At 45.4% G+C, this 16,128-nt stretch overlaps 1 long non-coding RNA gene and 2 other non-coding genes across 7 annotated transcripts in view; all 3 read right to left on the bottom strand.

The window, feature by feature from the left end:
* Positions 1-16,128, bottom strand: part of LOC148146308 (uncharacterized) — a 979,539-nt gene that overhangs the window by 904,265 nt on the left and 59,146 nt on the right. The window lies entirely within an intron of this gene.
* Positions 39-111, bottom strand: trnav-cac (transfer RNA valine (anticodon CAC)). Its single transcript has one exon. It is a non-coding gene; the product is annotated as a tRNA-Val (tRNA).
* Positions 6,148-6,220, bottom strand: trnav-cac (transfer RNA valine (anticodon CAC)). The gene has a single exon. It is a non-coding gene; the product is annotated as a tRNA-Val (tRNA).

Here is a 16,128-nt window from a genome sequence, read left to right as displayed (position 1 = left end):
TCTTGTCCATGTAAAAGGATGCAGTTGAAGAACAAAGCAGTTTCTGCCCAGTTTCGAACTGGGGACCTTTCGCGTGTGAGGCGAACGTGATGACCACTACACTACAGAAACAAGCCGGAATCGGCAGTGCTGCGACTCAATGGCGTCCAACACTGAAAGTTGAATCCGTTCTACGTTTCACCTTTTTGTTTCCAAGAGCTCGTTGTTGTCCAGCGTAATTGACATCTTGAAAACGTAAAAAAAAAGACACGTTAAATTGATGACAAAATATAGACAAAGCTGTCGGCGATGTTTGTACCGTAGGGCGAGGTGGAATAGGCTGGGACGACTTTCCCTGCAGCGTAACAGCTGCGACATGACCTTATGGAAGGGTGGTTAACTGAGTTTTACCCAAGTTGGTGTGAGTTGAAAACACGAGAGCATAGCTTTAAGGTGATTGGGCTGAAAGTGACAAAGGACCTGAGGCACATTTCCCACAAACAAGGTTGTGCGTGTTTGGAATGATCTACCAGAGGAAGTGGAGGAGGCTATTACACTCAGAAAATTGCAAAGGTAATCGGGTGAGTTTCTGGATATGATGCGTTTAGAGGGATTGGGGCCAAATGCTGGGGAACGGGACTTGTTTAATTTTGGCGATTGGTGAGCACGGATGAGGTCCACCGAAGTATCTTTTTCCACGATGTACCCCAATTACGTCATGTTGCTTCCACCGGCTTTAAAGGATTACTTTTTAGCGGAGTTTGCCATCGCAGTCTGTGGCACAAACATTTAGTCTGTTCGACTGCTCACGGGAGAGGTAGTATTGTGAAACACTGCAGAAACGAACGACTTCCTTACTTTAGCTCCGACTGACCATACTCTGCGAAATTTTCCCAGATCCTCTGCTGAGAATTTTTGCTGCTGGAAGTTACCTCAGAAACCCTGTTAAATCGAAATGTATTGAGCGAATCGCAAAACAGAAAGCATTTAACACGGAACACAAACAAACTGGCATATCTCATGCATTTTCAGACACAGAGATGCATGAATGCTAAATGTGATACAGTCCGAGGGCATGAGTCATAAAGTAATCTCACAACTAACAACAGGGCATTTCCAAACGACTCTTTCAAAAAGCTCAACTTGCCTGGGATGGCAGAACTGCTTGCGATTTTCCGAGCGGGAGGCGAACACGATCATGACAGTAGAGACATTTTGAAATATTTGGCAGTATCCCACACCACAGGTCGTTCCCTGGGAAGCAAACCCATTTTGTTTTCAATATCAATATACAGTGGGCACCGAAACAGCATTTTAACAAGCTGCAGCGTTGGAGTTGATCAGCAGAAATGGCAGTGGTGGGATTCGAACCCACGCCCCTTTCGAGACTAGAATATGGATTCAGCGCCTTAGACCGCTCGGCCACACTACCAGCCGGCCGCGCCTCCTCATTTTCTTGTATTTCCAATTGTGCTCCTGCATAACAACAGATGCAAAGTCACATGATAAGGGTTCCATGATTCCTCTCGGACTCGCACAGCTGCTGGGATGTCCTGTCGGACTGGCACAGCTACAATGTCAATTTCGCAGCAGATATTGATAGCCCATCAATCCAGACAAAAATCAATGGTAAACTGAGTTTATCTTCTCAGACTCTTTTCAGCTACAAATGTATCTGTGAGTGCTTGAGAATATGGGTTCGCTTATGATTTGGTCAAATAACCATGAGCTGCTTGACATTACTGCAATTTCGAATCTAGCTTTGCTAAATGATTTCACCCATTGCTCGAAACAGGACGACGTTCACGTTTACACGGAACACGAAACACACCGGACTACAGGGAAAATGCACAAACCTGAGCAGGCCGTAATCCACATCATACCGTGCAGCATAGTTTCAGTCACTGTGTCTGTTTTTTTTTCAGAATAAGAGTCCCAAAGAATGTTCTCCACCCTAAAACCGGAGGTAACATTACAATCCGAGAACGACAGATCACATTGTGAGAATGCTCTGACCTCGGAGCCAGTTCTAGAAGCCACTTTCCTTGCCTTTTACCTTAACCGTGCAATGTGCTGCAGAGATGTTCACACCTGGACATGAGCCACATGGATACCAACTGCGTTGGAAACCTATGTGGGAATCGACGACAAGCGACTCGATAAATTTTGTTAAATTCCATGGTGCTTTTTAAAAATGCCATTTCTGTTCACCTCAATATAAAAGCTAGTTTCTGAACATAATAACAGAAGTCACAAGGTAATTACCTCACCGCACCCCCCACTCCGGAAGAGGTGCTAACTGCCCTTGAGTGCTTTTTGTTCTCGATGTGAAGAGCTTTCACGCCTGAGTCACCTTCACGTCTCTGGTTGCTGAGTGAATCACAAAGAAGGAATTTCACCAGAGCTGCAACTGCCTCACTTCTCCACTCGCCCTCCCCGTTTACATTTTCCTGCTCGTCAGTAATTTAAAGAAAACCAAATGGATGCGATGTCATTCTGTAGCCTCTCTGTCGATTCCTCCGTTTCAGTTCCAACATGACTTAGATCTCGGGGCGGACCTTAATACTAGCGACGCTATGAATGCGCAAGTCGAAAGGTTCCTCTGAGAGTGCAATTTCTTTCATTGCTGTTGCTGATTAAATGAGCCACTAACGTGCGAATTGCTCCAAAACATGATTCAGGATATCTAGTGCCAATTCTCGCACGTTGAATCACGATTGACAGCTTCCAAATGAGGTCTTTCTGAGATGACCTTGGGGTACATTTGACAAACAGACAAGTTCAGGAATTCGTGGTGCGCTGTGACACCAGAGCATCTGCTTCTTTCCTGTCTTTGAACCGAGCCGCCTGCGCAAGGAAGGCAAATGCGGTACTGCTTTTCGTGGAAGGATCAGAAGGCGGTAACTACACTCTCCAACAGAATGGCATATGATCAGAACCAGGTTGGAGAAAAACTTAACAACGCTTTGCACTGTAATTAAATGGAATTGCATTACATTTCACTACCAGAGCAGATTTGTTCAAGCAAATTCGAAGGCAGGTTTGCAGATGGGAAAGCATGCAAGAAAGTTCAGCTCTTGTCCATGTAAAAGGATGCAGTTGAAGAACAAAGCAGTTTCTGCCCAGTTTCGAACTGGGGACCTTTCGCGTGTGAGGCGAACGTGATGACCACTACACTACAGAAATAAGCCGGAAGCGGCAGTGCTGCGACTCAATGGCGTCCAACACTGAAAGTTGAATCCGTTCTACGTTTCACCTTTTTGTTTCCAATAGCTCGTTGTTGTCCAGCGTAATTGACATCTTGAAAACGTAAAAAAAAAGACACGTTAAATTGATGACAAAATATAGACAAAGCTGTCGTCGATGTTTGTACCGTAGGGCGAGGTGGAATAGGCTGGGACGACTTTCCCTGCAGCGTAACAGCTGCGACATGACCTTATGGAAGGGTGGTTAACTGAGTTTTACCCAAGTTGGTGTGAGTTGAAAACTCGAGAGCATAGCTTTAAGGTGATTGGGCTGAAAGTGACAAAGGACCTGAGGCACATTTCCCACAAAGAAGGTTGTGCGTGTTTGGAATGATCTGCCAGAGGAAGTGGAGCAGGCTATTACACTCAGAAAATTGCAAAGGTAATCGGGTGAGTTTCTGGATATGATGCGTTTAGAGGGATTGGGGCCAAATGCTGGGGAACGGGACTTGTTTAATTTTGGCGATGTGGTGAGCACGGATGAGGTCCACCGAAGTATCTTTTTCCACGATGTACCCCAATTACGTCATGTTGCTTCCACCGGCTTCAAAGGATTACTTTTTAGCGGAGTTTGCCATCGCAGTCTGTGGCACAAACATTTAGTCTGTTCGACTGCTCACGGGAGAGGTAGTATTGTGAAACACTGCAGAAACGAACGACTTCCTTACTTTAGCTCCGACTGACCATACTCTGCGAAATTTTCCCAGATCCTCTGCTGAGAATTTTTGCTGCTGGAAGTTACCTCAGAAACCCTGTTAAATCGAAATGTATTGAGCGAATCGCAAAACAGAAAGCATTTAACACGGAACACAAACAAACTGGCATATCTCATGCATTTTCAGACACAGAGATGCATGAATGCTAAATGTGATACAGTCCGAGGGCATGAGTCATAAAGTAATCTCACAACTAACAACAGGGCATTTCCAAACGACTCTTTCAAAAAGCTCAACTTGCCTGGGATGGCAGAACTGCTTGCGATTTTCCGAGCGGGAGGCGAACACGATCATGACAGTAGAGACATTTTGAAATATTTGGCAGTATCCCACACCACAGGTCGTTCCCTGGGAAGCAAACCCATTTTGTTTTCAATATCAATATACAGTGGGCACCGAAACAGCATTTTAACAAGCTGCAGCGTTGGAGTTGATCAGCAGAAATGGCAGTGGTGGGATTCGAACCCACGCCCCTTTCGAGACTAGAACCTGGATCCAGCGCCTTAGACCGCTCGGCCACACTCCCAGCCGGCCGCGCCTCCTCATTTTCTTGTATTTCCAATTGTGCTCCTGCATAACAACAGATGCAAAGTCACATGATAAGGGTTCCATGATTCCTCTCGGACTCGCACAGCTGCTGGGATGTCCTGTCGGACTGGCACAGCTACAATGTCAATTTCGCAGCAGATATTGATAGCCCATCAATCCAGACAAAAATCAATGGTAAACTGAGTCTATCTTCTCAGACTCTTTTCAGCTACAAATGTATCTGTGAGTGCTTGAGAATATGGGTTCGCTTATGATTTGGTCAAATAACCATGAGCTGCTTGACATTACTGCAATTTCGAATCTAGCTTTGCTAAATGATTTCAACCATTGCTCGAAAAAGGACGACTTTCACGTTTACACGGAACACGAAACACACCGGACTACAGGGAAAATGCACAAACCTGAGCAGGCCGTAATCCACATCATACCGTGCAGCATAGTTTCAGTCACTGTGTCTGTTTTTTTTTCAGAATAAGAGTCCCAAAGAATGTTCTCCACCCTAAACCCGGAGGTAACATTACAATCCGAGAACGACAGATCACATTGTGAGAATGCTCTGACCTCGGAGCCAGTTCTAGAAGCCACTTTCCTTGCCTTTTACCTTAACCGTGCAATGTGCTGCAGAGATGTTCACACCTGGACATGAGCCACATGGATACCAACTGCGTTGGAAACCTATGTGGGAATCGACGACAAGCGACTCGATAAATTTTGTTAAATTCCATGGTGCTTTTTAAAAATGCCATTTCTGTTCACCTCAATATAAAAGCTAGTTTCTGAACATAGTAACAGAAGTCACAAGGTAATTACCTCACCGCACCCCCCACTCCGGAAGAGGTGCTAACTGCCCTTGAGTGCTTTTTGTTCTCGATGTGAAGAGCTTTCACGCCTGAGTCACCTTCACGTCTCTGGTTGCTGAGTGAATCACAAAGAAGGAATTTCACCAGAGCTGCAACTGCCTCACTTCTCCACTCGCCCTCCCCGTTTACATTTTCCTGCTCGTCAGTAATTTAAAGAAAACCAAATGGATGCGATGTCATTCTGTAGCCTCTCTGTCGATTCCTCCGTTTCAGTTCCAACATGACTTAGATCTCGGGGCGGACCTTAATACTAGCGACGCTATGAATGCGCAAGTCGAAAGGTTCCTCTGAGAGTGCAATTTCTTTCATTGCTGTTGCTGATTAAATGAGCCACTAACGTGCGAATTGCTCCAAAACATGATTCAGGATATCTAGTGCCAATTCTCGCACGTTGAATCACGATTGACAGCTTCCAAATGAGTTCTTTCTGAGATGACCTTGGGGTACATTTGACAAACAGACAAGTTCAGGAATTCGTGGTGCGCTGTGACACCAGAGCATCTGCTTCTTTCCTGTCTTTGAACCGAGCCGCCTGCGCAAGGAAGGCAAATGCGGTACTGCTTTTCGTGGAAGGATCAGAAGGCGGTAACTACACTCTCCAACAGAATGGCATATGATCAGAACCAGGTTGGAGAAAAACTTAACAACGCTTTGCACTGTAATTAAATGGAATTGCATTACATTTCACTACCAGAGCAGATTTGTTCAAGCAAATTCGAAGGCAGGTTTGCAGATGGGAAAGCATGCAAGAAAGTTCAGCTCTTGTCCATGTAAAAGGATGCAGTTGAAGAACAAAGCAGTTTCTGCCCAGTTTCGAACTGGGGACCTTTCGCGTGTGAGGCGAACGTGATGACCACTACACTACAGAAACAAGCCGGAATCGGCAGTGCTGCGACTCAATGGCGTCCAACACTGAAAGTTGAATCCGTTCTACGTTTCACCTTTTTGTTTCCAAGAGCTCGTTGTTGTCCAGCGTAATTGACATCTTGAAAACGTAAAAAAAAAGACACGTTAAATTGATGACAAAATATAGACAAAGCTGTCGTCGATGTTTGTACCGTAGGGCGAGGTGGAATAGGCTGGGACGACTTTCCCTGCAGCGTAACAGCTGCGACATGACCTTATGGAAGGGTGGTTAACTGAGTTTTACCCAAGTTGGTGTGAGTTGAAAACACGAGAGCATAGCTTTAAGGTGATTGGGCTGAAAGTGACAAAGGACCTGAGGCACATTTCCCACAAACAAGGTTGTGCGTGTTTGGAATGATCTACCAGAGGAAGTGGAGGAGGCTATTACACTCAGAAAATTGCAAAGGTAATCGGGTGAGTTTCTGGATATGATGCGTTTAGAGGGATTGGGGCCAAATGCTGGGGAACGGGACTTGTTTAATTTTGGCGATTGGTGAGCACGGATGAGGTCCACCGAAGTATCTTTTTCCACGATGTACCCCAATTACGTCATGTTGCTTCCACCGGCTTTAAAGGATTACTTTTTAGCGGAGTTTGCCATCGCAGTCTGTGGCACAAACATTTAGTCTGTTCGACTGCTCACGGGAGAGGTAGTATTGTGAAACACTGCAGAAACGAACGACTTCCTTACTTTAGCTCCGACTGACCATACTCTGCGAAATTTTCCCAGATCCTCTGCTGAGAATTTTTGCTGCTGGAAGTTACCTCAGAAACCCTGTTAAATCGAAATGTATTGAGCGAATCGCAAAACAGAAAGCATTTAACACGGAACACAAACAAACTGGCATATCTCATGCATTTTCAGACACAGAGATGCATGAATGCTAAATGTGATACAGTCCGAGGGCATGAGTCATAAAGTAATCTCACAACTAACAACAGGGCATTTCCAAACGACTCTTTCAAAAAGCTCAACTTGCCTGGGATGGCAGAACTGCTTGCGATTTTCCGAGCGGGAGGCGAACACGATCATGACAGTAGAGACATTTTGAAATATTTGGCAGTATCCCACACCACAGGTCGTTCCCTGGGAAGCAAACCCATTTTGTTTTCAATATCAATATACAGTGGGCACCGAAACAGCATTTTAACAAGCTGCAGCGTTGGAGTTGATCAGCAGAAATGGCAGTGGTGGGATTCGAACCCACGCCCCTTTCGAGACTAGAATATGGATTCAGCGCCTTAGACCGCTCGGCCACACTACCAGCCGGCCGCGCCTCCTCATTTTCTTGTATTTCCAATTGTGCTCCTGCATAACAACAGATGCAAAGTCACATGATAAGGGTTCCATGATTCCTCTCGGACTCGCACAGCTGCTGGGATGTCCTGTCGGACTGGCACAGCTACAATGTCAATTTCGCAGCAGATATTGATAGCCCATCAATCCAGACAAAAATCAATGGTAAACTGAGTTTATCTTCTCAGACTCTTTTCAGCTACAAATGTATCTGTGAGTGCTTGAGAATATGGGTTCGCTTATGATTTGGTCAAATAACCATGAGCTGCTTGACATTACTGCAATTTCGAATCTAGCTTTGCTAAATGATTTCACCCATTGCTCGAAACAGGACGACGTTCACGTTTACACGGAACACGAAACACACCGGACTACAGGGAAAATGCACAAACCTGAGCAGGCCGTAATCCACATCATACCGTGCAGCATAGTTTCAGTCACTGTGTCTGTTTTTTTTTCAGAATAAGAGTCCCAAAGAATGTTCTCCACCCTAAAACCGGAGGTAACATTACAATCCGAGAACGACAGATCACATTGTGAGAATGCTCTGACCTCGGAGCCAGTTCTAGAAGCCACTTTCCTTGCCTTTTACCTTAACCGTGCAATGTGCTGCAGAGATGTTCACACCTGGACATGAGCCACATGGATACCAACTGCGTTGGAAACCTATGTGGGAATCGACGACAAGCGACTCGATAAATTTTGTTAAATTCCATGGTGCTTTTTAAAAATGCCATTTCTGTTCACCTCAATATAAAAGCTAGTTTCTGAACATAATAACAGAAGTCACAAGGTAATTACCTCACCGCACCCCCCACTCCGGAAGAGGTGCTAACTGCCCTTGAGTGCTTTTTGTTCTCGATGTGAAGAGCTTTCACGCCTGAGTCACCTTCACGTCTCTGGTTGCTGAGTGAATCACAAAGAAGGAATTTCACCAGAGCTGCAACTGCCTCACTTCTCCACTCGCCCTCCCCGTTTACATTTTCCTGCTCGTCAGTAATTTAAAGAAAACCAAATGGATGCGATGTCATTCTGTAGCCTCTCTGTCGATTCCTCCGTTTCAGTTCCAACATGACTTAGATCTCGGGGCGGACCTTAATACTAGCGACGCTATGAATGCGCAAGTCGAAAGGTTCCTCTGAGAGTGCAATTTCTTTCATTGCTGTTGCTGATTAAATGAGCCACTAACGTGCGAATTGCTCCAAAACATGATTCAGGATATCTAGTGCCAATTCTCGCACGTTGAATCACGATTGACAGCTTCCAAATGAGGTCTTTCTGAGATGACCTTGGGGTACATTTGACAAACAGACAAGTTCAGGAATTCGTGGTGCGCTGTGACACCAGAGCATCTGCTTCTTTCCTGTCTTTGAACCGAGCCGCCTGCGCAAGGAAGGCAAATGCGGTACTGCTTTTCGTGGAAGGATCAGAAGGCGGTAACTACACTCTCCAACAGAATGGCATATGATCAGAACCAGGTTGGAGAAAAACTTAACAACGCTTTGCACTGTAATTAAATGGAATTGCATTACATTTCACTACCAGAGCAGATTTGTTCAAGCAAATTCGAAGGCAGGTTTGCAGATGGGAAAGCATGCAAGAAAGTTCAGCTCTTGTCCATGTAAAAGGATGCAGTTGAAGAACAAAGCAGTTTCTGCCCAGTTTCGAACTGGGGACCTTTCGCGTGTGAGGCGAACGTGATGACCACTACACTACAGAAATAAGCCGGAAGCGGCAGTGCTGCGACTCAATGGCGTCCAACACTGAAAGTTGAATCCGTTCTACGTTTCACCTTTTTGTTTCCAATAGCTCGTTGTTGTCCAGCGTAATTGACATCTTGAAAACGTAAAAAAAAAGACACGTTAAATTGATGACAAAATATAGACAAAGCTGTCGTCGATGTTTGTACCGTAGGGCGAGGTGGAATAGGCTGGGACGACTTTCCCTGCAGCGTAACAGCTGCGACATGACCTTATGGAAGGGTGGTTAACTGAGTTTTACCCAAGTTGGTGTGAGTTGAAAACTCGAGAGCATAGCTTTAAGGTGATTGGGCTGAAAGTGACAAAGGACCTGAGGCACATTTCCCACAAAGAAGGTTGTGCGTGTTTGGAATGATCTGCCAGAGGAAGTGGAGCAGGCTATTACACTCAGAAAATTGCAAAGGTAATCGGGTGAGTTTCTGGATATGATGCGTTTAGAGGGATTGGGGCCAAATGCTGGGGAACGGGACTTGTTTAATTTTGGCGATGTGGTGAGCACGGATGAGGTCCACCGAAGTATCTTTTTCCACGATGTACCCCAATTACGTCATGTTGCTTCCACCGGCTTCAAAGGATTACTTTTTAGCGGAGTTTGCCATCGCAGTCTGTGGCACAAACATTTAGTCTGTTCGACTGCTCACGGGAGAGGTAGTATTGTGAAACACTGCAGAAACGAACGACTTCCTTACTTTAGCTCCGACTGACCATACTCTGCGAAATTTTCCCAGATCCTCTGCTGAGAATTTTTGCTGCTGGAAGTTACCTCAGAAACCCTGTTAAATCGAAATGTATTGAGCGAATCGCAAAACAGAAAGCATTTAACACGGAACACAAACAAACTGGCATATCTCATGCATTTTCAGACACAGAGATGCATGAATGCTAAATGTGATACAGTCCGAGGGCATGAGTCATAAAGTAATCTCACAACTAACAACAGGGCATTTCCAAACGACTCTTTCAAAAAGCTCAACTTGCCTGGGATGGCAGAACTGCTTGCGATTTTCCGAGCGGGAGGCGAACACGATCATGACAGTAGAGACATTTTGAAATATTTGGCAGTATCCCACACCACAGGTCGTTCCCTGGGAAGCAAACCCATTTTGTTTTCAATATCAATATACAGTGGGCACCGAAACAGCATTTTAACAAGCTGCAGCGTTGGAGTTGATCAGCAGAAATGGCAGTGGTGGGATTCGAACCCACGCCCCTTTCGAGACTAGAACCTGGATCCAGCGCCTTAGACCGCTCGGCCACACTACCAGCCGGCCGCGCCTCCTCATTTTCTTGTATTTCCAATTGTGCTCCTGCATAACAACAGATGCAAAGTCACATGATAAGGGTTCCATGATTCCTCTCGGACTCGCACAGCTGCTGGGATGTCCTGTCGGACTGGCACAGCTACAATGTCAATTTCGCAGCAGATATTGATAGCCCATCAATCCAGACAAAAATCAATGGTAAACTGAGTCTATCTTCTCAGACTCTTTTCAGCTACAAATGTATCTGTGAGTGCTTGAGAATATGGGTTCGCTTATGATTTGGTCAAATAACCATGAGCTGCTTGACATTACTGCAATTTCGAATCTAGCTTTGCTAAATGATTTCACCCATTGCTCGAAACAGGACGACTTTACACGGAACACGAAACACACCGGACTACAGGGAAAATGCACAAACCTGAGCAGGCCGTAATCCACATCATACCGTGCAGCATAGTTTCAGTCACTGTGTCTGTTTTTTTTTTCAGAATAAGAGTCCCAAAGAATGTTCTCCACCCTAAACCGGAGGTAACATTACAATCCGAGAACGACAGATCACATTGTGAGAATGCTCTGACCTCGGAGCCAGTTCTAGAAGCCACTTTCCTTGCCTTTTACCTTAACCGTGCAATGTGCTGCAGAGATGTTCACACCTGGACATGAGCCACATGGATACCAACTGCGTTGGAAACCTATGTGGGAATCGACGACAAGCGACTCGATAAATTTTGTTAAATTCCATGGTGCTTTTTAAAAATGCCATTTCTGTTCACCTCAATATAAAAGCTAGTTTCTGAACATAGTAACAGAAGTCACAAGGTAATTACCTCACCGCACCCCCCACTCCGGAGGAGGTGCTAACTGCCCTTGAGTGCTTTTTGTTCTCGATGTGAAGAGCTTTCACGCCTGAGTCACCTTCACGTCTCTGGTTGCTGAGTGAATCACAAAGAAGGAATTTCACCAGAGCTGCAACTGCCTCACTTCTGCACTCGCCCTCCCCGTTTACATTTTCCTGCTCGTCAGTAATTTAAAGAAAACCAAATGGATGCGATGTCATTCTGTAGTCTCTCTGTCGATTCCTCCGTTTCAGTTCCAACATGACTTAGATCTCGGGGCGGATCTTAATACTAGCGACGCTATGAATGCGCAAGTCGAAAGGATCCTCTGAGAGTGCAATTTCTTTCATTGCTGTTGCTGATTGAATGAGCCACTAACGTGCGAATTGCTCCAAAACATGATTCAGGATATCTGGTGCCAATTCTCGCACGTTGAATCACGATTGACAGCTTCCAAATGAGGTCTTTCTGAGATGACCTTGGGGTACATTTGACAAACAGACAAGTTCAGGAATTCGTGGTGCGCTGTGACACCAGAGCATCTGCTTCTTTCCTGTCTTTGAACCGAGCCGCCTGCGCAAGGAAGGCAAATGCGGTACTGCTTTTCGTGGAAGGATCAGAAGGCGGTAACTACACTCTCCAACAGAATGGCATATGATCAGAACCAGGTTGGAGAAAAACTTAACAACGCTTTGCACTGTAATTAAATGGAATTGCATTACATTTCACTACCAGAGCAGATTTGTTCAAGCAAATTCGAAGGCAGGTTTGCAGATGGGAAAGCATGCAAGAAAGTTCAGCTCTTGTCCATGTAAAAGGATGCAGTTGAAGAACAAAGCAGTTTCTGCCCAGTTTCGAACTGGGGACCTTTCGCGTGTGAGGCGAACGTGATGACCACTGCACTACAGAAATAAGCCGGAAGCGGCAGTGCTGCGACTCAATGGCGTCCAACACTGAAAGTTGAATCCGTTCTCCGTTTCACCTTTTTGTTTCCAATAGCTCGTTGTTGTCCAGCGTAATTGACATCTTGAAAACGTAAAAAAAAAGACACGTTAAATTGATGACAAAATATAGACAAAGCTGTCGTCGATGTTTGTACCCTAGGGCGAGGTGGAATAGGCTGGGACGACTTTCCCTGCAGCGTAACAGCTGCGACATGACCTTATGGAAGGGTGGTTAACTGAGTTTTACCCAAGTTGGTGTGAGTTGAAAACTCGAGAGCATAGCTTTAAGGTGATTGGGCTGAAAGTGACAAAGGACCTGAGGCACATTTCCCACAAAGAAGGTTGTGCGTGTTTGGAATGATCTGCCAGAGGAAGTGGAGGAGGCTATTACACTCAGAAAATTGCAAAGGTAATCGGGTGAGTTTCTGGATATGATGCGTTTAGAGGGATTGGGGCCAAATGCTGGGGAACGGGACTTGTTTAATTTTGGCGATGTGGTGAGCACGGATGAGGTCCACCGAAGTATCTTTTTCCACGATGTACCCCAATTACGTCATGTTGCTTCCACCGGCTTCAAAGGATTACTTTTTAGCGGAGTTTGCCATCGCAGTCTGTGGCACAAACATTTAGTCTGTTCGACTGCTCACGGGAGAGGTAGTATTGTGAAACACTGCAGAAACGAACGACTTCCTTACTTTAGCTCCGACTGACCATACTCTGCGAAATTTTCCCAGATCCTCTGCTGAGAATTTTTGCTGCTGGAAGTTACCTCAGAAACCCTGTTAAATCGAAATGTATTGAGCGAATCGCAAAACAGAAAGCATTTAACACGGAACACAAACAAACTGGCATATCTCATGCATTTTCAGACACAGAGATGCATGAATGCTAAATGTGATACAGTCCGAGGGCATGAGTCATAAAGTAATCTCACAACTAACAACAGGGCATTTCCAAACGACTCTTTCAAAAAGCTCAACTTGCCTGGGATGGCAGAACTGCTTGCGATTTTCCGAGCGGGAGGCGAACACGATCATGACAGTAGAGACATTTTGAAATATTTGGCAGTATCCCACACCACAGGTCGTTCCCTGGGAAGCAAACCCATTTTGTTTTCAATATCAATATACAGAGGGCACCGAAACAGCATTTTAACAAGCTGCAGCGTTGGAGTTGATCAGCAGAAATGGCAGTGGTGGGATTCGAACCCACGCCCCTTTCGAGACTAGAACCTGGATCCAGCGCCTTAGACCGCTCGGCCACACTACCAGCCGGCCGCGCCTCCTCATTTTCTTGTATTTCCAATTGTGCTCCTGCATAACAACAGATGCAAAGTCACATGATAAGGGTTCCATGATTCCTCTCGGACTCGCACAGCTGCTGGGATGTCCTGTCGGACTGGCACAGCTACAATGTCAATTTCGCAGCAGATATTGATAGCCCATCAATCCAGACAAAAATCAATGGTAAACTGAGTCTATCTTCTCAGACTCTTTTCAGCTACAAATGTATCTGTGAGTGCTTGAGAATATGGGTTCGCTTATGATTTGGTCAAATAACCATGAGCTGCTTGACATTACTGCAATTTCGAATCTAGCTTTGCTAAATGATTTCACCCATTGCTCGAAACAGGACGACTTTACACGGAACACGAAACACACCGGACTACAGGGAAAATGCACAAACCTGAGCAGGCCGTAATCCACATCATACCGTGCAGCATAGTTTCAGTCACTGTGTCTGTTTTTTTTTCAGAATAAGAGTCCCAAAGAATGTTCTCCACCCTAAACCGGAGGTAACATTACAATCCGAGAACGACAGATCACATTGTGAGAATGCTCTGACCTCGGAGCCAGTTCTAGAAGCCACTTTCCTTGCCTTTTACCTTAACCGTGCAATGTGCTGCAGAGATGTTCACACCTGGACATGAGCCACATGGATACCAACTGCGTTGGAAACCTATGTGGGAATCGACGACAAGCGACTCGATAAATTTTGTTAAATTCCATGGTGCTTTTTAAAAATGCCATTTCTGTTCACCTCAATATAAAAGCTAGTTTCTGAACATAGTAACAGAAGTCACAAGGTAATTACCTCACCGCACCCCCCACTCCGGAGGAGGTGCTAACTGCCCTTGAGTGCTTTTTGTTCTCGATGTGAAGAGCTTTCACGCCTGAGTCACCTTCACGTCTCTGGTTGCTGAGTGAATCACAAAGAAGGAATTTCACCAGAGCTGCAACTGCCTCACTTCTGCACTCGCCCTCCCCGTTTACATTTTCCTGCTCGTCAGTAATTTAAAGAAAACCAAATGGATGCGATGTCATTCTGTAGTCTCTCTGTCGATTCCTCCGTTTCAGTTCCAACATGACTTAGATCTCGGGGCGGATCTTAATACTAGCGACGCTATGAATGCGCAAGTCGAAAGGATCCTCTGAGAGTGCAATTTCTTTCATTGCTGTTGCTGATTGAATGAGCCACTAACGTGCGAATTGCTCCAAAACATGATTCAGGATATCTGGTGCCAATTCTCGCACGTTGAATCACGATTGACAGCTTCCAAATGAGGTCTTTCTGAGATGACCTTGGGGTACATTTGACAAACAGACAAGTTCAGGAATTCGTGGTGCGCTGTGACACCAGAGCATCTGCTTCTTTCCTGTCTTTGAACCGAGCCGCCTGCGCAAGGAAGGCAAATGCGGTACTGCTTTTCGTGGAAGGATCAGAAGGCGGTAACTACACTCTCCAACAGAATGGCATATGATCAGAACCAGGTTGGAGAAAAACTTAACAACGCTTTGCACTGTAATTAAATGGAATTGCATTACATTTCACTACCAGAGCAGATTTGTTCAAGCAAATTCGAAGGCAGGTTTGCAGATGGGAAAGCATGCAAGAAAGTTCAGCTCTTGTCCATGTAAAAGGATGCAGTTGAAGAACAAAGCAGTTTCTGCCCAGTTTCGAACTGGGGACCTTTCGCGTGTGAGGCGAACGTGATGACCACTGCACTACAGAAATAAGCCGGAAGCGGCAGTGCTGCGACTCAATGGCGTCCAACACTGAAAGTTGAATCCGTTCTCCGTTTCACCTTTTTGTTTCCAATAGCTCGTTGTTGTCCAGCGTAATTGACATCTTGAAAACGTAAAAAAAAAGACACGTTAAATTGATGACAAAATATAGACAAAGCTGTCGTCGATGTTTGTACCGTAGGGCGAGGTGGAATAGGCTGGGACGACTTTCCCTGCAGCGTAACAGCTGCGACATGACCTTATGGAAGGGTGGTTAACTGAGTTTTACCCAAGTTGGTGTGAGTTGAAAACTCGAGAGCATAGCTTTAAGGTGATTGGGCTGAAAGTGACAAAGGACCTGAGGCACATTTCCCACAAAGAAGGTTGTGCGTGTTTGGAATGATCTGCCAGAGGAAGTGGAGGAGGCTATTACACTCAGAAAATTGCAAAGGTAATCGGGTGAGTTTCTGGATATGATGCGTTTAGAGGGATTGGGGCCAAATGCTGGGGAACGGGACTTGTTTAATTTTGGCGATGTGGTGAGCACGGATGAGGTCCACCGAAGTATCTTTTTCCACGATGTACCCCAATTACGTCATGTTGCTTCCACCGGCTTTAAAGGATTACTTTTTAGCGGAGTTTGCCATCGCAGTCTGTGGCACAAACATTTAGTCTGTTCGACTGCTCACGGGAGAGGTAGTATTGTGAAACACTGCAGAAACGAACGACTTCCTTACTTTAGCTCCGACTGACCATACTCTGCGAAATT

Source organism: Chiloscyllium plagiosum, unplaced genomic scaffold (genome assembly GCF_037043375.1).
Source record: "Chiloscyllium plagiosum isolate Xiang-an unplaced genomic scaffold, Cpla_swu_hap1 HiC_scaffold_21, whole genome shotgun sequence".
In the NCBI taxonomy this organism is placed as follows: Eukaryota; Metazoa; Chordata; class Chondrichthyes; order Orectolobiformes; family Hemiscylliidae; genus Chiloscyllium; species Chiloscyllium plagiosum.
This window is presented reverse-complemented; position numbering and strand designations above follow the sequence as displayed.